Source organism: Pleurodeles waltl, chromosome 1_1, assembly GCF_031143425.1.
Source record: "Pleurodeles waltl isolate 20211129_DDA chromosome 1_1, aPleWal1.hap1.20221129, whole genome shotgun sequence".
Taxonomy (NCBI): domain Eukaryota; kingdom Metazoa; phylum Chordata; class Amphibia; order Caudata; family Salamandridae; genus Pleurodeles; species Pleurodeles waltl.
Genome location: NC_090436.1, coordinates 446518214 through 446541773, shown reverse-complemented (window position 1 = coordinate 446541773; position 23560 = coordinate 446518214). Strand labels below are relative to the sequence as shown.

The 23560-nt window shown below is 40.9% G+C and overlaps 1 protein-coding gene across 1 annotated transcript in view; it reads right to left on the bottom strand.

Moving 5' to 3' along the window:
* Positions 1-18327, bottom strand: part of ZCCHC9 (zinc finger CCHC-type containing 9) — an 84680-nt gene extending 66353 nt beyond the window's left edge. Inside the window, exon 1 of the mRNA XM_069224573.1 lies at positions 18192-18327. The gene's annotated coding sequence lies outside the window, so the exon portion shown is untranslated. The remainder of the gene's footprint in view (positions 1-18191) is intronic.
* Between the last annotated feature and the right edge of the window lie 5233 nt (positions 18328-23560).

The following is a 23560-nucleotide window of genomic DNA, read 5'->3' as shown; positions in this document are numbered from 1 at the left end:
GAGTCGAGATAATGGGCAGAATTTGTTTTCCTCCTTAGGATCCAGGGAATGGTTTTTAAAAAAGTTTTTTACTGGTGGTAGGAGCGAGGCCTTTTTCCAGACAACGGAAAAACCCTGTTGTGCTAGTAACATTCAACAGGTCCGTTAGGACCGGAGCAATGCTAGTAGTGCCAGCTTGAATAATATTAGGTGGGCAGGGATCAACTGGAGCCCCTGACTTTACCTTATCGATAAGCTTTGTCAATTGTTCAATACTCAGCTGTGAAAAATCCAGGAAATTCACATCCTTGGGCTCAGGAATCAGATATTCTGGGCTAGTAATGACCTCTAAATGATCATAATCAAATTCTTTGTAAACCATTTCTGTTTTATTCCTAAAGAAATCTGCTAATCTGTTGCAAAAATCTTGATTTGCAGGATAGTTGAGAGGGAGAATAGAAGCTGACAAGGACTGAACTACTTAAAATAATTCCTTCGTAGAGATCCTGGCAAGTTCTAGTTATCCGTATAGAATCTGGACTTTTCTTGCTAAATTAGCTTTTTATATTCGCCAATGGCTTTCACATAATTATCCTGACAACTTTGCTAAAGTTTCACCTCCAAGGTCTTTCCAGCCTGACCTTTTTGTATCATGGAGAACCATGGGGAAGATGGTTGTTTCCTATGTGACTTAACCTATTCACATGGTATTGATTTTGAACTTTCCTCACCCAGCCATTCATGATAAATAAAAGCTGCAACATTTGGCTCCATGCAAAGATCAGGTTTGGTCTGAGCCGAAATATCTGCAAACACATTTTTATCTAACTTTTTGCAAGATTTTATTGTGTGCCAGTAAGGTAAGTTCCTTGCAATCCAGAAGAAATATTTAAATAAAAATGAACTGCCATATGGTCTGACCAAGTCAGGGTTGCCTCAAATCGAAGATTAGGGTCATGTGAGAAAATACCATTCAAGATGTGGCCAAGTACGTGAGTAGCAGATTTTACTGACAATTCAAAGTAGTTTATAGATTCCTTCAATTAAGCAGCCTCTTTCTTATTTAGGGCATCCAGGTGAAAATTAAAATCACCTAAAATAGTCAAATTCGAATAACATATGCTGGAATCCAACTGGTTACCAATATCCTCTAAGAACAAATCCTTATGGCCCGGGTGTGTATAAATTAAAATATCATGAAATGTATAGTTATTGGACACCTTATAACTAAATGCAAGGCCCTCATAGTTAGAAATGACAAGCCACAAGACATTGTAAGCGAGTCATGAAATACAATCACAAGGCCTCTGCCACGCTAACTCTGTCTATCGTGTCTAACTATAGAGTAGCTTGTCGTTAATGCTGCTATGACATCTGGGTTAGAAGACTAATTCAACCAGGTCTCAGGTAAAAAAACTAATTAGGGATTGTAGAACTTTACAAATTCAAAAATTCTAGCTTGTGTTAGGCAACTCTGCTCTTACTTAAAAAACAACTCTACGGGAAACGTTTATGCCCCAAGTACTCAATTTGCTTGTTAGATGTTACAGTTTTAGTAAGAATGACCAAATTATTAAAGTGTGTAGTAAACGTACATGCTTCACAGAAAAAAGTATCAGCATTACCTCTAAATCCAACGAACTACAATTACGTCGCCTACCTAGACATTCACATCAAGCAATGCTTCCCTTGAAAAATAAAAACCGCCTTACAACAACCAGGGATTGTTCGCATTCTGGTCGCTGACGGGCTTGCCTCTGGAGCACCCGCTGCACCGTCAAGCTAGCATCTCTGCTTTTATACTGTAGGAAAACTAGACCGCCGCCCCCAGGGAAAAATTTAGCCTGTTTGCTCTTACCAGCAATATGAAGTGCAAAAGAGGCCAAAAAGGCATAGTGCAAATTAAAATGCTGCCCAAATGCCATCCACAATCTGACAACTAAAAAGTGCCCCAACAAGTTTCTGACCGTAAGGTTAAATTTTACCACGGTAGCATGTCTGCTTTTATACTGTAGGAATACTAGACCGCATCCTCAGGGAAAAATGGGGCCCACTCACTCTTACCGATGATACGGAGCGCAAGAGAGGCTAAAAAGTGCATAGTGCAAATTAAAATGCTGCCTAAATGCCTACAACAATCTGACAATTAAAAAGTACCCCAACAAGTTTCTGACCGTAAGTTTCAATTTTTTTTTTTATAAAGTGTTGCAGTACAGGAACCAAAGGAGCCTGACGGAGCCAATCATCCACATATGGAAATATGGATATTCCCTGGAGATGGAGAAGCAAGCCACCACTTTCGTAAATACTTGGGGTGAGGATCGAACACCAAAGGGCAGGACTCAATAATACCTATTACTGCAAAAACGCAGAAACTTGCGAGACTCCAGGGCTACTGGGACATGAAGGTACGCATCTTGAAGATTCAATGTGGCCATGAAATAACTTTCTGAACCAACGGAACGAACGATGTGTTGCATGGTTTTCTTATTGAAAGATTTCTTCCTGACAAACTTGTTCAGGGAATTTAGAATGTTAACTATCCAGAAAAAAACCCTGTCACCTTTGGGACTAGAAATATGACAGATTACTCCTGTCTCCCTCTGGGCAGATGTCACTGGAACAATGGCCTTGTGGGACAAGGGTCATAACAGTTCCTGATGGAGAAACTTATGGCTCCCCGAAGAGGACTGCTGCCTGCGAGAAGGCTGCTGAAAAGACTTTGAGGAGGACCCCACAAAGGAAGGCTTGGCACCTTGATATTTTCGAAAGGATATAGAATGTTTTCTTTCCTTGAAAACTTGGATGTAACTATTCCTCCTGTTCACGACCAAACAGACGAGACCCTGTAAAGAGCATATGCAACCCCGTAGATCGATGCGCAGTATCAGTATTCCAATCCTTCAAACATAAATTCTTCCTGGCAGCAATAGAAGCGCCACAGGGAAAAGCGGACACCCTCATGGAGTCGAAGACAATGTTTGACGGAAACTCAGACTCTCCCCCCCATAGACTTCAAGACAATGGCCACCTTCTTACATAGTCTTGAAAAGGGTCATAAAGTCAAGTTAATAAAGACTGTGCCACATAGGACAACAAAGAACTAAAGGGGAGAAGGAGGAATGGTTTTAGGGCAGGGGCTTACCCTGCTACACGATTATGTACCTAAAGCCAAGCAAAAGCTCAGCCCTTATCTACAAGGTTAATCCAACAAGAAGAAACTTTGGGAAAATAATTAGTTTTCTTGGAAAACCCTCACGCAGGGTGACCCATCACTGCCCGGCCATCAGGATCAATTCCTACCTGCACACAGGACATCACTGGAAAACCACAGCATATCCCAATGTCACCTGGTGCTCCCACAAAGTTCCAGGGTCCCCTGACCTCTGCGCAGGGGGATACCATGCAACAAGGTGGAGATGAGAATCTCAACAGCTACCGCAGCATCTCTTTCAAGTCCCAACTAAGACAGGACACAAAACAGGAAGTGCTCAGGTAAGGTATGTGTGTATATGCCTTGGCTGGAGGGTGGCGTTTAGACAGGTTGCTGAAGCAATTTGGCTGCAGGGTGGGTGGGGCTAAGAAGCATATCCTCTTTTGTTTCCTGCCTTGGACTGTGACATAACTCATTTTGTTAGGACTGGGTTGTGGACGAGCAACGCAGAGGTAATAATTACACCAACTGTTAACAATAATAACAAAAATACAGCTATGGTATCAGAGAGATACCCCCACCTTTTGTACTTTGATCAACAGAAAACTTAAATATGTTACTCTTGTAAAGGAAGAAACTCTATAAGGCTGTATTTAAATACTCTAAGGAGGGAGGTGCAATGTTTTCAAACTTTTATAGCGAATAAACCTCCTTTCTAGGGAAAAAAGGCAGCTGGTACCTCAGAAACAAGCAAAAAGCAAATAGACATTCACTTTGGGTGATAATTAAGAGACCTTGCCCAAGGATGTGGAATTCCTATAGCTCCACACCCAGGATATATCGTTTGGGGTCAAGGGTAACAAGTTTTCATATTTATTTTGTCCTTGGGAGAAGTAAAACCCAACCCCACCGCAGCACAAACCCTTTGGCTGCCAGTTTACTGTACCACATTATAGATCAGGGGAGGGTATTGTCTACAATAAAGGTAACGTGTGTCCATATGTTAATGCTGTTCAAACTTGTATTTATGGTTCATTAATAGAAAGCCTTTATTATTAAGGTGAGCACACGCTAAGGAAATAGAGTAATATCAGACAGCACTACTGATAGTAGTTTCAGTATAAAAATGTGTACACATGTTTACATTTTTTATTATAAGGCTACGTATAATGCTCCCCGAACGGTCTCTAATTAGATGCAAATATTGCAGAAGCTTGAAAGCGATATTGAGTATTCTTTGATTTCAAAATCAAAACATTCATTAAAAAAATGCCATGAGGAAAAAAAGAAAGCTGCTGTGAAATTTTAGGTACCAGTTCTTCAAAACATAATTTAGTAAAAATGGGTTGATGCTTGATAGTATTTCTAAAAAATATATGTCCAATTGAAAAATCAGTACAACCAGTTTCAACAAGATTATGGGAAACACGAAAATAAACAAGCATTGTCAAAGTCAGTAGGTTCAACATTGGTGATCAGCCTTTTGGTTTTGTCAATGCATGTCTTGTTTTCATATGGTTTTTGTAAAACGTTATTGTTGTGGGAGCTACCGAGTTCTCACTAATATAACAAATGAATTCACTATTATAGCAAAAGCAAAAATATTTTTTGGTCTCAAAAAGCACACATTGCCATAGTAGTTCCTGGTATGGAGCAAAATGACTGTGTGTGTTGATAAGCTCCTTATAAAAGAGCACAATGCTGTCACTCTAGTGACGCCAGAGAGAGAAATAGAATTGTAATAAAAACAAAAGGTCTTGGTTAATACCAGACCTAATTAGGGGTCCAATTCTTAAAGGAAGTCACAAAAGTTCACCCATGGTATATGGCTTTGCATTATTGCAGATTTACAACTCATGAATTACCAAGAATTTACAAAAGAAGGCCAGGAAATGGTATTCTTGAAAATATTTGGGAACTACATTTTAGCTCAAGCAAATATATACGCCTAGAATTGCTAATGCGAAAATCTGTTGAGCATTTATAAGTTCACTTTCCCTCCAATTACTTTTTTCCTCAGCTGTCAGGAATAAATGCCCAAGCTTCCTCAGTATGGAAAACAATTAGAGAAGAGCTGGTAAAAACCCCTAAAACATGAAAGGTTGCAGGTTTGCACAGACTCAAAAGAGCATTCCAAACCTGGAATTATTGCTTACTGCTACCTACAGCCTCAGTATGTACATCTGTGGAAAGGTGGCAAAATAAAGGATTTGCTGGTATTCAAACTCTACTATAGCATGAGACCTAGCATAATCAGAGAGATTATAATCAGAGCCCTTGTATAATGAGACTGCTGTCATGGTTTCTCGCCGCACGACTTGGCACCAAAGGGACAAGTGGTTTTTATCACGGGACAAATAGATTTAGGAAGCAACCTGTCCTATGGTCAAGTGGATATTTAATTAAAATCCACACCCCTGCTTGCCAAACTGATATCATACCTCAAAACACAGTTCCTTTATATGTCGCCTAGCTATTATTAAAACCACTGCAGAGGTGCTTTCAGTCCTAGACAAAAAATACTGAACCCAGGTTAAACATCCTACGAAGAATAACAAATTTAGGATAGAAAACACAACCCATTCCGTAGGAATTCTGGCTAAAGCTAACAATCTCTGTTAGCAATGAAAAGTTACTCTTTGCATATACAAAAAACAGAAACTTCAAATTATCAAATTTTATGGTGTTCTAAAAAAATGAAACATCCATTAGTCAAGCTGAATCTATCCACTGAGAAATTAGTTTGCCATAAAAAAAAAAAACTATCCATGCATAACAAAGGCTACTTGGAATCCAACATATACAAATACAAAATTAATTCTTGACCATGCCTCAAGAATAAAAAATAATGAATGGATTAGATTTGTCAATCTCTCTATGCAAGCTATATTGCTTGAGCACATATCTCTGATGTCCCTTCTGGAGTGAAGAGTCCAATAAACACTGCACATGCATGACTCGTGGATTTACACAGAGCTTTGTTGACTGATCATGAAATTTCAAACTACACTGGCACTCTCCAGCCATTGAAAGATGCCTCTGCACAAGCTTTAGGAAGATGGTAAAGTAAACCTCTTTGGGTAGAGGTGATGAAGGGATTTAAAGGTATATTCTGTAACTTGTGAGAGCTGATATTTTGTCGTAATTAATACTGTCTTTACGTAACCATACTTATGTACTAATGTGTGAATTAATTTAATTATAAATTTATGTTTACAAAAACTGTGCTCTAATTAGTGGCCGCCATCTAGTGAAAGGCCTGCATATTTTTTCTAATGTTAAATTAACACTGTGATGAAAAATATTCTGCCTCTTTAAGAGCACGTTCTTCGCTAAAATAAATGCTGAAATAAAACGAGTATTTCGTGGCTTCTGCTGGGCTGTAGCAGATGCAAGGTCACTGTGCAACGTTAGCTGTATTAAATGTTTCTAGTTTACTCCATTCTTATGACTTCATGTCCGTTGCCTAACAGACTTCATTGCATTCGCATATTTGCCTGTAGTTATGTTTCTAACTCATGTATTTCTCTCAAGGAAATGATGCGGAGGAAATCTCTATCATGTAACAGCGTCCTCGGAAGGTGCCATACAACGGGTCTACAGATACAGCAGAAGAAGGAAAGTACAAGACACATTTTGTATTAGTTCGAGATTTGTCAACCAAGCAACAGCCAATAATTATTCTCAGAGCTAACATTTTATATAATTTTGATATCTGTTAACTTTCTCATTGGAAATATTTTTCTCACCTTATGTTTTAGCCAATCACAAGAGTTCAGTAAGATTAGTTTGATGTTTAGTCACCATTGGTTTGGGGTCTTTCGTCATTCTCTTGTATACTGGGTTCCAGAGATTTTATTTCATGCTTTGCCAGGCAGTCTACTGACATTCTGATGCTTTATTATTTATTTTGTATTTATTATTTTCGGAGTTTTCTATGTCTGTTCAATACTGAACTAATGCTCTGATGGTTTAGTAATCTTATAGTCCAAACTCTAAACCATATCCCTTACCTTGTTCCTGTTCTGATGCTTGTGTAGCTGTACCCTGATGAAGTAGACATTGTTACTGATTACCTTAGAGATTGGTTAAATGTATGAACCATGTATTGTTATTTGTCTTTTGTTTCCAGGTACCAGCTGCTAATATTTTAATACTGCTGCTATTTATGATAGCGCCATAGCTATATGTTTTCTAAATTTGTGTTACTAAATCTTTTACATGAAGTCCAACATGTTGACGCTAATTAGTGGTTAGTGAGGTGTTACTCTCATACTCATGAATAGTCATTGATTCTCTTTTGTTTGTTAACTCAATATATTCACTCTCTCTTGCTCATGCCTCTCTTGAGGCATTGATTCTTGTTGCGTTGATAAAGCTTAGGTACATTCACCGACTAAATCAACCTTTATTGTTTCTTTACATGTATCATTTGAGTTTGAGAATTATTTTTGTGATTTATCATTGTTAATATAGGGAAATAAACATTTTAACTTCTTAATAAACTGGTGTGGATATTGATGGTCGAATTGATCATGGTGTTTCAATTTGATGTTTATGACGTATTCTCTATGACATTTTCTTTGAAGAGTAAGAAATCCACTATTTAGTCTGCTATGACTAAAATATAGCTGAGATTTCTGCTTTAACAGTTTTGGCAGCAGAATTTGATGTTTAGTATCCCTTTAAAATTATGTTATTGGTTACTTCATAAATTGTGTAAATTGATTTGATTGTTTTTATAATTTTTGTATAACATGGATAAGATGAATCCTTAAATGCCCAAAGTGACTTTCCTGGTCATTGGAGTCTGCCTACGTTGGTGGGAATGTTCTCAGCGTTTTGTTGTTAGATTGAATGGAGTAGATTAGGCACTGTCACAGCTTTAGCTAATTTGCAGTTGATTAAGTTGGTTGTGAGAATTTAAGGTAGTTGGCGTACTCTGAAGTGTGTGAGTAGTGAAGTCAGTGAACTTCACATGGATGTGGCGCTTGGTGGTCGGAAAAATTGTCCATGTGGTTGTTGGTATACGGACCTCACAGGCTAGGTCTAAGACTCCGGAGTATATTAAAAGTGTAATGAGGCACTTGGTTTTTGTCTAATTTGTCTATTTGGTAGGCCAATCGGGTGAGGTTAGCAAGTTGAGTTTGTGAGTTGAGTGTTTGGTCTTTCCGACTGAGATTTGGCGAGTCATATGTGCATCAGGACAGTATCCAAAGATAAGTTGAGAGTGAAATTGCGGGTCGAAGTTTGCTTGCGAATCGGGGGAACCAAGAAAGAAGAATAGCTGCGAAAGACATCAGTGAAATTCTGTAAGGTTCCTGAAGCAATTGTATTACCCTACCTGTAGTAAAGACACATTTCTTTTATTATTGGAGTTTTGATTAAGTGCTCGCAATTAATTGTGCATTCGTTTCGAGTGGTTTTTGAGTTTAGGAGGACAAACCAAAAGACTTTGTCAGCCGCTGTGTATGTGCGACGTCATTTTTGTGCTGCGCTGGGATAGGTTGGTTAGTGAGAAGGGTCGCACACCGATTGGTGGCCAACCGTCAAGCGCAATTGGTCGAGAAGGGAGACGAAGAGGATTGTGGGGTTACAGTCACTTCCTGATTATTGATTTTTGACAAATTTGTGAAAATGAAGTTTTTCAAAGCTTTTAAAAGTGCTCTTAGAGGAGATGAGTACAGTCTGGCTAGGTAAGGAGAAATTTGTCCGCCAGAGGGTATTCCGGCTATATCGTAATTGAAGAGAAAGGTAGTGGACCATGTCTTTGGTTAAAACACTGGATTAAAATCACACAGAAGGAAGGGTGTTTAGTGCTTCCTGAAAATGGTACATTAAATTTGAGAATTTTGGAGAATCTGAGACAGGTGATGTATGGTCTAAGACCTCCACAAAGACCAGATCAGTTTGAAGCATTAGCGATCTGGGAGCTAGTAGCCAGACAGCAACAAGCGTTAAAATTTGAGAGGAAAATGAGAAGAGCAGAGAAGTCATTAGAAGAAGCTAGGTGGGACAGTGAGCAGAGACAGTGGAGATTAGATACCATACAATGTGTTAGGTTGTTTCCTGCAATGATTGAAGAAAGTGAGAAAGATGTAAAGAAAGATTCAAATAAATCTAAAAAGAGTTCTTCTTGGAAGCTATGGAAGAGCAGACACTAAAAGAACCTGAAAGGTCTTTGATTAATGATGAGTTTAATACACAGATTTTGAAAAATCGGCAGCCACTTTATGTGGCTCAAGAAGGTTTAAGTACTACTTGTATAAATCCTACTGCACCAATACCAACTGCAGGGACACAGAGTCCAGTACATAGTAACAATAACATGACTGAGAGTTCCGTACAGGTTAATCCTAATGTGAACCAGAGCTTAGTACAGACTAGTCCTTTTGTGCACATACCAATGCAGAGCAGTTTCAATACGTCAACAGACACAAGGCAGCTGTCACATCTTAGTGTTCCTAGGATTTATCCAGATGTACTGATTGAGAATACAACTACTAATCTAGTAGTATCCTCAGGACAGACTTCACAGGAGCCGATATTGGTTCCAACATAGACCACTCTGATGTTGCTGCCTCAAATGCAGGATGAAGGAGTAGTGCAATCTCAGAATGTAGAAACAAGATTAAGCCCAGATGCGATATTGGTACCCATTACATTTGGTCCACTTGTCCCTTCATATGCCCAATGCAAAAAAAGAGTCCAGATAATCAAGGAGTTCAAAATCAGAATAAAAACATTAGGTTAATGTCACCTATAACACAGACTCCAAATAGAACAAGGTCAATATGAGATTGAACTTCTATTTGAAATTCTGAAATGGCTGGATCAAGTAACGGTCCTGGGTTTAAAATACTGACACCTCAACTTGTGAGCACAATGCAGCAACAGTTACCGAGTGTGCAACCTGGAAATATGTAATTACAGGGTTTGACAGCACAGCAATTAACAAGGTGGTTGGAAGAATTAAGTGTTTTAAATGTCCCCGAGAGCCAGTTTAAAGAAAAGGAGTTTATAAACAAGAAGAGATTGTCAATGGAAGCAGTTGAGCTTCTTGAAGTGACAATGGGAGTAAATAGATTTGAGTCTTATACTGAAGCTGAGTTGAGATATTTGTGTCCATTAATTACAGAGGGAGCAGCTGAAGTGAATCAGCAATTAAAAGAATTAGCAGATAAATATAAAATCGATCTTACGTAAACAAAAAGCCTGAAAAGAAGTTATAGATTACATTTTGAAACTGAAGATTTTGAACACATGAGGTCTGCAGGGATGAAAACACATCTTAGAGAGCTACTTGAAAGAGTACAAATTTGGATTGTGGGAGTTGCAAATCAATATTTGACTAACCCAATTACAGAACCATTTTTGGTTAAAATTGGTAATTTTGAAGGTTTGCACAAGTTTGTGGTTTGTGATTCAAGTCCACTGTCACTAATGGGAAGGGATCAATTATGCAAAACAAAATGCTCAATTACTTGTTCAGATGAGGGAATAGAAATTCAAACAAATAGTGATCACGAAAAAGATTCAACATTTACTGTAAGCAATGGGTCGGGGTCTGAAGAATTTCCTTTGATTAGTTTTGATGAGCCAGTGATTGAGGAAGCTCCTTTGATTAATTTCTCTCCATTTTTTGAAGTGAAAGATCTTCCTGTTGATTTGCAAAAACTGATAAATCTAAGGTTTGGGATCTTTCAGGAAAATACATTGGGTTGATAAAAGGAGCAGAACCAGTCAGAGTCGCAGTGAAGCCAAATATAGTTTTCCCTTAGGCTCTACAATATTCAATGATAGTTAAAGCAATCAAAGGTGTGAAACCCTTAATAGAGCAGTTTGTGGAGAAAGGAATTTTGAGAGAAGTGTTGAGTAGCCCAATAATGGGTTTGCGAAAACCATGTGGGAAAATTTGTCTTGTGCAGGATCTGAGAAAGATAAATGACACAGTAATTAAGTGTGGCCCAGTTGTGCTAAATCCAACTGTGATTATGTCTTAGATCCCATGCGATGCTGAATGGTTTACTGTGTTAGACCTATGTCAAGCGTTCTTTTCCATGCCTCTTCAGGAGGACAGCAGATATCTCTTTTGTTTTAAATTTCTGAACAAGGTCTACTGTTGGTGTAGAATTCCACAAGGGTTTTCAGAGCCTCCATCAAATTTCAACCAGATTTTGAAAAATAATTTGGAGTCATTGGTGATGCCTTACCAATCCACCATGGTACAATATATTGATGATCTACTGATCATATCCAAGACAAAAGAAGGGTGTAAATACAACACAATTGCATTGTTAAAGTTCCTGCGAGACAATGGACATAAAGTGTCCCCTGCTAAATTGCAGTATGTCAGAAAGAGGTGAAATATGTTGGTCATCTGATTGAGAAAGGAACTAGGAAAATTTCCAGAGAGTGAGAGAGTAGGGACAATTTTACAAATGAAAGTGCCAAGTACACAAAAAAGATGTGAGGATGTTTGTAGGAATGGTTGGTTAAGGTCGTCAGTGGAGTCTGAATTTTTCAGTTCTTTCAAAGCCCTTACAGAAGCCGACTCAAAGATGTTTCTGATCCTATAGTACTGGATGCAACTTGTATGAAAGCATATACTTATCTGAAAGAAAGTTTGTGCCAAGCTCCAGCTATGCCTGACTACACCAACTCTGTCCTGTGGTTTTGTCATGAAAGTGATGCATGTTCTTTGTCTGTTTTGACTCAGACTCATGGTGATGTAAATCGCCCAGTAGCATATTTTTCAGGTACTTTGGATCCGGTCACAGCGGCTTTACCCAGTTGTCTGCAGTCTGTTGCAGTTGAATAGAGCCTCGCTCAGAGCAAGAGCATAGTGATTGGTTATCCCCTTACTATTATGGTACCACATTTGATTGAGATTTTGCTTACCAGGTCCAAGACACAGTATCTGACCAGCTCTAGGCTGACCAGATACGAGACTGCAATCTTGGGGTCTCCAAATGTTACGATTAGGAGATGTACAGTGCTTAACCCAGCAACCTTACTTCCAATTGAGAATACTTGCTCTGGAAAATTGGAAGATACAGAACATGATTGTCTGGAAATTACAGAATTAAGCACAAAACCCAAAGCAGATTGTAGAGATACCTGCCTGGAAGAGAATGATCACATTTTTTTTGTTGATGGTTTCTACCTGAGAGATAATGTGGGCACATTAAGAGCAGGATATGCAATTTGTACCATTACGGGCATACTGGAAGCTTTACAAGTAGCAGAATTAGAAGCTCTTACTAGAGCCTGCCGCATTTCAAATCAAATGAGAGTGACGATTTATACAGTCAATGTGAATTTGGCATTGTGCATGACTTTGGCCAAATTTGGTCACAGAGAGGTTTCCTGACTTCTTCTGGTTCACCAATAAGAAATGGTGAAAGAATTCATGGCTTGTTACAAGCCATTCAAAAAGCCAGAGAAAGTTGCTGTGGTGAAATACAGTGCACATCAGAGATCATACGATTATATGTCATTGGGAAATGTATTTGCGGATCAAGTTGCAACATTTTGTGCCTTGAACGGTTTATCCTGCAAAGGAAACTGGGAATTGCTGCCTGAAAATGATGAAGTCTATACAAGTTTTACCATGCAAGTTATTGACACTTTAGAAGAGTTAAAGGCTCTACAAGATAATGTTACTAAAGAGGAACCTAGAGACTGGACAAAGCTCAAATGTGTCCAAAGGGATGATGATGTCTGAATAACTGGAGAAGGGAAGGTAGTTCTACAAATAGTTTACTGACTCAAATGGCTAGATACTATCATGGACAAGCTCAAGTAGGGTGAGATGCTATGGTCCGCAGTTTCAAGCAGCATTGGTTCAATCCAACGTTTAGACAGGTTGCCGAAGCAATTTGCCATAGATGCATTGTTTGTCAACAGATGAATGTTGGCTCAGGGACAGTGGTCAATATGGGACATATTGGCATGGCGGGACGACCATTTAGCAGAATGCAAATGGATTTCATTGAGATGCCTGCGTGTGCTGGTTTGAAATATGTGTTGGCGATTGTGTGTATTTTCAGTCCAGTCACTGGATTGAGGCTTATCCTACAAGGAGAAATTATAGTTTCACAGTAGCACAGTTACTGCTTAGAGAGTGAATACCATATTTCAGTTTTCCGGTCTCTTTGGAATCAGATAGAGCATGGGTACTCGCAAACGTTTTCCCAGGGGCCACAACGTTTGGTCTGTTGTGTGACCGAGGGCCGCATTGATGCTAGCAGAGTGGCGATGAAAGGCAGAAGGGGGCTCTGGGTGGGGAGACCTTATGGTGGGCTTAGGGGGCAGGAAAGCATATAGATCTAGTAGCTGAATCGCACAATGTGAAACCAGAAAACCTGGCATTAATACCAGCTTCCCCTCTTTACCTAATTGTGTGATCCTAGGCAGTTTTATTTCATGTTCCCTTCATTTTCTTCATTATTGTATGCAAGAGGACCTCACAATGCATGGCTTCAGGATGTGCGCCGAGCAAACCTTTCTCCTGTGTTTAATTTAATAAATGACTAAATTGTTCATGTATAATATGAAATCAGGCCAATCAAAGAGTGCAGATAACAACTGACTTATTTCGCTATTGGCATTGTTATGAAGGTGGGGGAAGAATAAATGTTGCTGAATTTATGTTTGAAAGCTATCACTTAAAAAATATACTTCTCCATGCACTGGCATTATCCGATGTACTATGATGAAATGGTTCTGTGTTAATGAAATGCACTTTTTGAATTTTTAAGAACCCTTATCATAGTTGTAGACATTTGCTGCAAGATTTGTTAAAGAATGAAAGTGTTCCTGCATTTAAGCAGTGCAGGGCAACTTCCTTACTTCAAATAATGTTTAAATAAAGGATTGCCTGTTAATTTAACATTCTCTTAACATTAGTGCTCAGTTGAGTAAACAGCATCCTGGCCCTACTGGTGTCCTGGGGGCCGCATGTAAAGGTCAAAAGGGCCTCATGCAGCCCCCGGGCCATACTTTGAGTAACACTTAGATAGAGGAAGCCACTTCAACAATGAAGTGATTAAGTTGCGATGTTCACCTTTAAACATTGAACAGAAGCTCCATTGTAGTTACCGCCCAGAAGTTTTGGGACTTGTAGAGAAGATGAATGGCACTCTGAAATCGAGATTGGCAAAAATTTGAAATGGCTTGATGCTTTGCCGTTGGTTATAATGTCAATGACAAGCACTCCTGACAAGAAAACAGGACTGTCGCCCCATGAAATCCTCATAGGAAGAGCTATAAGATTGCCAGATGTACCTGCAAATGCTCTTTTGAACATTACAGATGATATGTTGTTAGACTAATGCAAGGGTCTAACTGATGTGGTGTAATCTTTCACTCATCAGGTAGAAGCTACCACACTTCAACTGCCTCAAAGCCAAGGACACAATCTGAAGTCTGGTGCTTGGGTTGTGATTCATAAGCACACGAGGAAATCATGTTTGGAGCCAAGGTGAAAGGGACCCTACCAGGTGATATTAATAATGACTACAGCTGTGAAGTGTGCAGGACTTCCGAACTGGATCCATGCAAGTCATACTCAGAAAGTAAATAATCCGACAGAGCAAGAAGAAGAGCTGTTGAGATTACCTGCACCTAAGTGTATTCCAGGACAAGAGAGAGAGAGAGAAGAGCTGGAGGCTACACCTGGAATCGCTTCAGTCGACTTTCCCACTCTTGAATGAGATCCTGGAAGATGAGGGCGATACATCCTCAAATGAAACAGTAAAAGAACGGGTCCATAGAGAACAAGAGAGAGTACCGGTCCAGAGAAAACCTGATCAGAGGAGTGTGTCCTCAGAAGCAGTTGGTCTGACAAACCAGACTGAACAAGTGACTGACCCCAATGGAAAGGGAGTTGAGACTGATCCAAGCAAAGAGGGTTTGACTCTTCCTGACCCAGTCGCGGGAACGTCAAAAGTGAAGAAGAATTTGAGTTCGGTTCTGAAAAGAGCATTAATGAGAAGACCTTTGAAAGGTGACAACTGGCCAGAGAAAGGCTCGGAAGCAGGGAAGATTAACGTGGTGCCACCAATTCAGGAAGAAAAAGAGTTGCACAGAAAAGACGATCTGAGTAAAGGAGAAGCAAGTGGTGGTCGAAGATTAAAAAGGAAAAGAGTTGCGAATAAGAGATACTCTGGTCCTGAATGGGCATATGCAACTACTAATGAATGGCAAGAAGAATTTTTTAATTTCTGTTTTGACAGTGACATTCCAGGCCTATATTTTGGCACACGAAGGGAGCTGATGAAGATTTGTTGAGAAAAATTGAAATTTCGAAAAACGAAGATGAACAGACTTTGTTGAAAGAGTACTAGGTATTGGTTTGGCAATTGTTTGTGCAATATTATGCTTGTTATTGATTGCGAGTGTGATTGTAATAGACTCCAGGAACTGGGGAATATTGACCATTCAGCATAAATGTCCATTTGCTCTGAAACAAAAGCACATGGCTACATTCACTCGTTCCCACAAATATTCCATCTACACTAGACTGTGGCCTGTATATACAAAGCTTACCTACATGTAGTGTATCTAAAGTTAGTTTCCCTTGTTTAGTAATGTCAGTATATGCATGGTCTGTTTCAGGACTTTGTAAAACTAATCCGTCATCTATATTAGCTTTAATCGCTCTTCTCCTATCCTCTGTGTTATCTAGAAAGCTCTTTTCTACAGGTGAAAGTAAATAAGTCAAATTATTTCTATGGGCAAAAGCAGTTCCAAAGGTTAATGTAGGTTCAAAGAAGCCCTTTACTATCTCTATGTTGTAATCCATAGATATCTTATTGAGATCCTTAATGATAGGCACAAAAGAAAACACAAAGTCTGTGTTTGAGTAGAAATATTGGATATACTCTTGGTTTTAGAATCCTGTTAGTAAAAGACTACAACTTATGCCATAATTAAGTGGCAGACTATGATAGGCAATTCCCTCCTCAACAGAGGCTAGAATCTGCGTACAGACATAACAATCTCTCTATACAGGCTATATTGCGTGACTTCCCTTCCGGAGTGAACATTCCAATAAACACTGCACATGCATGACTCGTGGATTTACACAGAGCTTTGTTGACATATCGTGAAATTTTAAATTACACTGGCACTCTATAGCCATTGACAGATCCCTCTGCACAAGCTTTAGGAAGATGGTAAATTAACCCTCTGTGGGTAGAGGTGGGAAAGGGATTTAAAAATATATTCTGTAACTGAAATAAAATTACCCCAAATTAGGAGGCCTGAGTAATCTTGCTGATCCAGGACATTTGTAGGGACCACAAACAATATTTTTATTATTGACCTTCTGATCAAGCTGACACAGAAATCAGGTTTTAGCAACTGTAAAATCCTGCAAGACTGCCCCTCCATTCTTGATGGTCAAGGGTGTACTGCACAAGAAAATTCAGGACCATCAATCTAAATAAACCAACATTCAAAATAACAACAGGCAGGATGTATGGATAGACTTTATATCTAAAAAAAGCACAACCATCATGAATTTATAAAACATATTTGCTACGGAAATCCTGAACAATACACCTCAAAACAAATGCTGATGTCCGACTTGCACCTCCATTACGATGATCCCCATATCCAGTACCGGTGACTGTCAAGCAGCCATTCTGCTGTCTAGCTAACCCATCCCCTTATTCTCAGAGTTCCTCTCCTTTCCCCACTGTCCTTGCCCCATTTCTCACTATCTTTTCCTTTGCTAACTGGCTTCCCATTGAATACTGAAGCAAAAGTAAACATACAACGTATGTGGCCTTTCCTGGTTACAACTCCAGAAACATTTGTCAAGATTGACAGACTACTCTTCAAAGTATGTTTCAGAAACATTGTTGTTCTGTTGGTAACTATACAACTATTATGGTCCATGATGCATCATCTTTTTAAGATTGTTCTTTAGCTTGCTCCTGTGTTATATACTCTGATTTATGAAATATAGTTCTGGTTGTCTGCCCTTTTTAAATATTCAGGGTGCCATTAGATTGCCTGCAGCTTCTCTCACCTTTCCACAGTTGTTTCTGTGTTGAAATAACATTGAGTATTAAAAAAACAGACTGAAATAAAATAACAGCAGAACGCCACCAATTAAACGTCTACTACCTGCTACAACAAGCACAATATATAGCCAAATCCAAGCCTTTTCTGTTTCTTGTCAACATCCACAAACCTTTTCACAAAATCTGCATTTTTGCGGTCCTTTGTTCAATGTAAATCTGTCTCATAACTAGGAGTAAAATAATGGCTTTAAATACCAATGCTTACATTTCTGTACTAAAAACATCTCTGAACTAGCTCATTCTGCTTCGGAATTGACTTTGATATTTTAAATAAGATACTCTTATTACCACTGTGTGCATAAAGAACAAAAACACGTGATTTACCATAGGTACAAGTAAGGGATTTAGAGGTTCATTGCATTTTGAGTGGTAATGATAAACTGACGGCCAAAAAGTTTACAGGATCATTACTTAATGGTTTTAATCAAAATTTAGAGCATGCAACTAGCCAACAGTGAAGAACTTGTCAGACTCGTTGGTCATGGAAGAAACTGATTTTACATTTTCCATGGGGATCACTCTTCTTAAATAAGCCCGACTACCCTCACTGGGCTTACTCGACAGATAGTAGCATCAGTAGACTCTGTGGCGTAAGCAACAAGCACTGCCACAGAAATAAGTCTGTCTTTACAATCACAAGTTTGCACAAATGCGCCATAAATATACGTGCAGGTGTTTTTGTTAAAGCATTATTTATTGTGTTTACCAAAGATCCACGTTTTATAATCACTCTTTATCTGCAGTTTACAGGAGGCCGAAACTTTATTTGCCATTAAACATCGACTGTCAGCTGTAACAAGAGAGCCCAGACAATGTGAAACTCTTTTCTCAAGAATATTATAATATCAATCTAAGGTGCCGATTTTGTGATTTACCGTAACTACGTACAGCAGTTTTCCTACAGTTAATAGCACGTGCCGTGTGCGCTGTACGGTAGAGTCTCAAACTGGCAAAGCATTTACCTGCTGCAGGGCCCTGTGACTGTTCGGTGGACCCTAAGATTAGGGTAGTGTACTCCTCGCAGGCAGCTGTAATCCACGACCTACTATTCTCTCGAGTCAGACCATGCTCAATAGTACTGTGTGTTGTGCCAGGCGGGACACAAAAGTGAAGAAGGGCTGTGGGCTCAAGGTCTTCCTCCGAGCACTCGGAAGTGGCAGCCATCTTGTAGCAGCAATGCTGTGCGGGCGTTTAAGCATTTGTTGTTGGAGTTGTCTATTGACTGTATATAGTGTTAACGCTGACGGCCTAATTTCGGTCACTTGCAATTAAAATTATCGAACATAAAGGAGAGCCAGAGTTGATTATCATGCAAAAGAGTTGGTATGCGGTTTTTATTTGGGGCGCAAACTCGCAGATGTTTTTTCTACCTGGATATATCGAATACCGAACAAAATGGAATAAGTTTCCCACTCTACTGAGCTCAACTACGAATCCACTTACTGCACGAAGCAGCAGCACTTTCACTCTACTTAGACATCTGTCACACAGCACTGTAAATGTACTTCTGCTTCCGTTCCGATCCAAGGGTAATACGTTCGGATGGTAGAAATAGAAAAGAGACTAAAACGAATTCACAGTCCATTCAACTTGACGGCCATCAAGCATTGGCAATGAAAAATTTCGAGCTTCCGCATCAAGATTTTTCAATTCTATTAAGGACACGGAGGCTCAGGTTATGCTCCTCTTTCTATGCTTTATTATCAACAGCAGCCAATATGAGAAGATGCTTTTCAAAGAAAACATATCCCAGCGTTCATGGGATTAACGTCATAACCATAGCCTACACAGAATACATAAACCTCTGAGGCCAATACACTTCCTCTTTCTTTGTGAAACTCAGTCAATAAAAGTCAATGAAAGTCTTATCAAAGATTGAACCCGAACCAGGACACCATCCAAAATCCAAGGAAAAAACAGAAACTCCAGGAAGAAGGAGTAATCAAGGATCCATCGAATGAAGGCACATCATTTCTGGTTGAAGCCTAAGAAAAAAGGGGAAACAAGAAACTAATCATAGTATATAGCCAGAAAGTATCTGGTATCTGTAAAGTTGCTAACAATGCCATAACAATTGAGTGGGTAAATCAATGAGACATAAACACAAAAACAAGATACTTAACTCGTAAGCAGGTGTCTTATTGTTAAGTAGGCAGGGATAATCCTCGCCTCTGTGTCCTTAATAGAATTGAAAATTCTTGACACGGAAGCTCGAAAAATTTTCATTCTATGTCAGGACCAGAGGCTCAGATTATGCTAGTTCAAAGCTGGTTAACCACAATCAATGCAATGTCTAAAATAGGTTTATAATAGAAAGCCTTAAAAGTAGATTCTGAGGACCAGTCTGCTGTTTTCATAATGTCCTCTAATCTCATTCCCAAGTTAAAGGATTTTGAGGCCATAGCTCCACGAACCGAATGAGCCCCGAAAATGGACACATCAATTCCTGCTTCAGAAAGAAGCCATCTGATCCATCTGGCCAAAGTAGCCGCTGAGACTGGATTGAAAGGTTTCTGAAGGACAATTAATAATTGACCCCTAGGGTCTCTACGAAATTCTTCCGTAGCCGCTTCATAAGCTTTTAAACATTGAACCACACACAGCTTGGAGTTGTGGGGAAAAGCAGGACAAGACACTGACTTGGTGCCTGTCTTAGTGCGCCTGGAAATAGAAAAGGAAACTCCCATAGGGGAAACAATCCTACCTGCCAGGTCGAGAGATCGAACATCTGATAGTCTTTTGCAAGAAATGAGGCATAACAACAGAGTAAGTTTAGCCGAAAGCTGTTTGCGCAACAAGAATCTATTTTCTGGCCAGAAGGAAATAAATGAAAGCACCACATTAACGTCCCAAAGAGACGAATATCGCGGAAGAGGAGGATTAGTCAGACGAATGCCTGTCATCAACTTGCAAACTACAAAATGTTTACCGACCGGTTTACCTAAAACTGGTAGATGACCGGCTGATATAGAGAACCTATGATTATTAACAGATCTGTAAGCCAGACCCGACGCAGCAAGAGATGCTAGAAAATTAACCACTAGACTGACATCAGCATTAAAGGGATCTGCATCCCATTCCGCACACCAATGAACCCATCGCTTCCAAGCGGAGGTATATCGTTTATGTGTGCTAGAAGACCAGGCCTGATGGATGAAGTTGTAAGCCTGTTCAGAAATGTCTGGCAAGAGCCATTATTGCCGGAAATTCTCCAAGCCACCAGTCATAATTTGCCTGCCACAATTAAGGGATGAGGAATCCCTAGAGGGTCCAGCAGAACGTTGCGCTGCAGAGAAATCAGAAGGGGAAAATCGCACAACAACTCTAGAGCCAAGGGAAACCAGGCTTGAGCTCTCCAAAGGGGTGTTATAAGCACAATCTTGCTTCCCAGACGGCGAACCTGAGTCAAGACCTGAGGGATCATGCTGAAGGGGGGAAAAGCATATCCCCGATGGGTTGACCAGTCCTGAAGGAAAGCATCTGTGGCCACTGCTTCGGGATCCGGTCTCAAGCTGAAGAAAAGGAGAAGCTGGCGATTGAGTCTAGAAGCAAAAAGGTCTATCGAGTGCAGACCCCACTTCTGATTCAGAACCGAAAACACTTCTGGGAGGAGCTTTCAATCACTGCCATCCCGAAGGAATCTGAAATTCCAATCCGCTATTGTATTCTTCGTCCCTGGTAGGTACTCCGCAATCACTGAAATGCGGTGGCGTAGGCAATACTGAGCCAAGGTCTGAGACTTCGAACCCCCTAGTTTATTCAAATATCTGACCGCTGAAACGTTGTCCATTCTCAGAAGAATGCAACAATCTAACTTCAGGGGTGAGACACTCCGGATCGCAAAGGATTCGGCTAGAAGCTCCATGCAGTTGATGTGAAGGTGGAGTTCTTCTTCCGACCAACGACCTCCTGTGGTCAGATCCCCGCAGCGGGCTCCCCAGCCCCATCTGCTGGCATCCGATTCCAGAATCACATCTGGGGAAGTGCCGAAAATCACAGCCTGTTCCAGGCCTTCATGTACTCTAGCCACCAGGCTATCTCCGAGCAGGCCTCTGCGGACAGAGGCACCATGTCTGTATATGACAGGCCCTTCTGCAGGTGGGATATCTTGATGCGTTGGAGGGCTCTGTAGTGAAGGGGGCCCAGACAAATTGACTGAATCGAAGAGGATAAAAGCCCCACCATCCTGGCTAAGTTCCTCAAGGACACTCTCTGTCTGGATAAGAGTAGGCGCAATTCCTTCTTTACATTGCGAACCTTCTGAGGGGGAAGAATCAACTGAGATTTCACGGAATCTATCCGGAAACCTAGAAAATCGATCTGTTGAGATGGCTGGAGGCACGATTTGGGTTGATTGATTAAGAAACCTAGGTTCTGCAGGACCTGAATTGTCCATGTCAGATGAATTTGGAGGAGATGGGGATCCTGAGCCATCAGGATCAGATCGTCAAGGTAAACAATCAGGCACACCCATCGGGCGTGAAGAGATTCCACTACTGGTCTCATTACCTTGGTAAAGCACCAAGGAGTGGAGGAAAGCCCAAAGGGCAGGACTTGAAACTCGAAGCATTGGTCTCGCCAAAGAAATTGAAGAAAACGACGATGAGGAGGGAAGATAGGGATGCTCAAATAAGCGTCCTTTAGGTCTAGACGTACCAACCAATCTGCTTCCTGAAGAATACCTCTCAGGAGGTGGATACCCTCCATTTTGAAATGTCTGTAGACTATCCAGGCATTGAATTCTTTGAGATTGAGAACCAGCCTTGAGCCTCCGCCCTTCTTGTCTACCAGAAAAATAGGGCTTAAAAAGCCCCTTGGATGGGGAACGGCATGACAAATCGCCCCTTTTTTGAGCAGAGCTTGAACCTCCAGACTTATGGTCTCTTGATCATGACAGGAAACACAGAGAAGACAGGGGGGATTGTTTTGAAGAGGTGACTGATAAAACTCCAACCTGAAACCTTGAACGGTTTCTAACACCTAGGGATCTCTGGTTAGTTTTTGCCATTCTACTAAACAAGCCTGAACCCTGCCCCCAAGAATCACCTCTGAAGGGTGAATGAGTCTCACCTCAGTTGGAAGAGTCCTGGGAAGTTCCCTGTTGTCCCTTGTAGAAGTTCTTTCGATAACGGCCCCTACGTCCTCGGGGCCGTGAAGGGTAGAACGTAGAGTCTGACTGTTGTTCCCTGCAATACCCACGTCCGCGGGCAAAGGAATCACGTCTGGGGCCTTGATAGTGGAGTGGCCTGACGAGCGACCCCGCAAGCGTCCGGCCCTCCGAAAAAGAGTCTCCCTGAATACCTTCTTAAGGGATAATTGGGCTTTGTCCATGGAATTGAAAGTAGCGGCAAACTTGGAAAGGTCTTTAATGAAGGGGGCTCCAAAAAGGAGGCCCTGAGCTACCTGTCCTGCTTCAGAGGTAGTGAGTTCAGTAAGTTGAGGGTCTATGCGCATCAGGATGGAGCGCCTTCTCTCAGTGGATATAGCTACGTTAGCATTTCCAAGGTGACAAATGGCTCGCTGAGCCCAACCCACCAGGACATCTGGGTCAATAGGAGTATTCAACTCTTTTGCTAAAAAAGCCATTTCCAGGATTTTTGCCAGGGGCCCGGAAAGGTCAAGAACTTTGTCTTGGCAGGACCTCCGAGCACGGTCAAGCCCCTTTTTGGGATCCTTAGCCCATTTTTTCATAAAGGTGACCATTGTCGGATCAATATCTGGGGTGTCGGTGACCTTACCCTCAAGATCTGGTCTAGGGCACTCTGCACGTAATCTGTCTCTCACATCCTTGTCGAACCCGGCCCTGATGTGATCCTGGAGGTATGAAGCTACCTCCGGAGGCGGAGTCCAGCTTGAGGAGCGAGGATGAATGATATCCTCTGTATTGAATGTCAACACCCGTGGGGCCTTGGTGACAGGACTTTTGGCTTTCTCTGCCTTCTTACGTTTGCTCGGGCCTGGGCGGTCCCCAAGTTCCACATCCGAGTCGGAATCAGATGAATGTTTGGAGGAAGAATGGTCAGAGGACTGATCTGTACAGTAAGCGTCCTCCAATTGCGAGGAACTATATCCGTGCTCCTTTTGAATGAAGGTAGATATCAGAGTGAGCCCACTTCTTGGCCTTTGATTTACCCTTGGAGGTAGAGGGTTGGGCCGTTTGCGCTTCCTCAGAGGGAGTAATGGGCAGAAGCCAACCTTTATGGTGCGCAAAGCTCTCAAAATGGTGAGCCAGAGGGCCAAGAGCCTTCACTAACGCCTTATTCACTGATAGCTGAACGCTATTGTCCAATGCGCCAACCAGATTTTCTTCAAAAGAGGGGGACTCACCCTC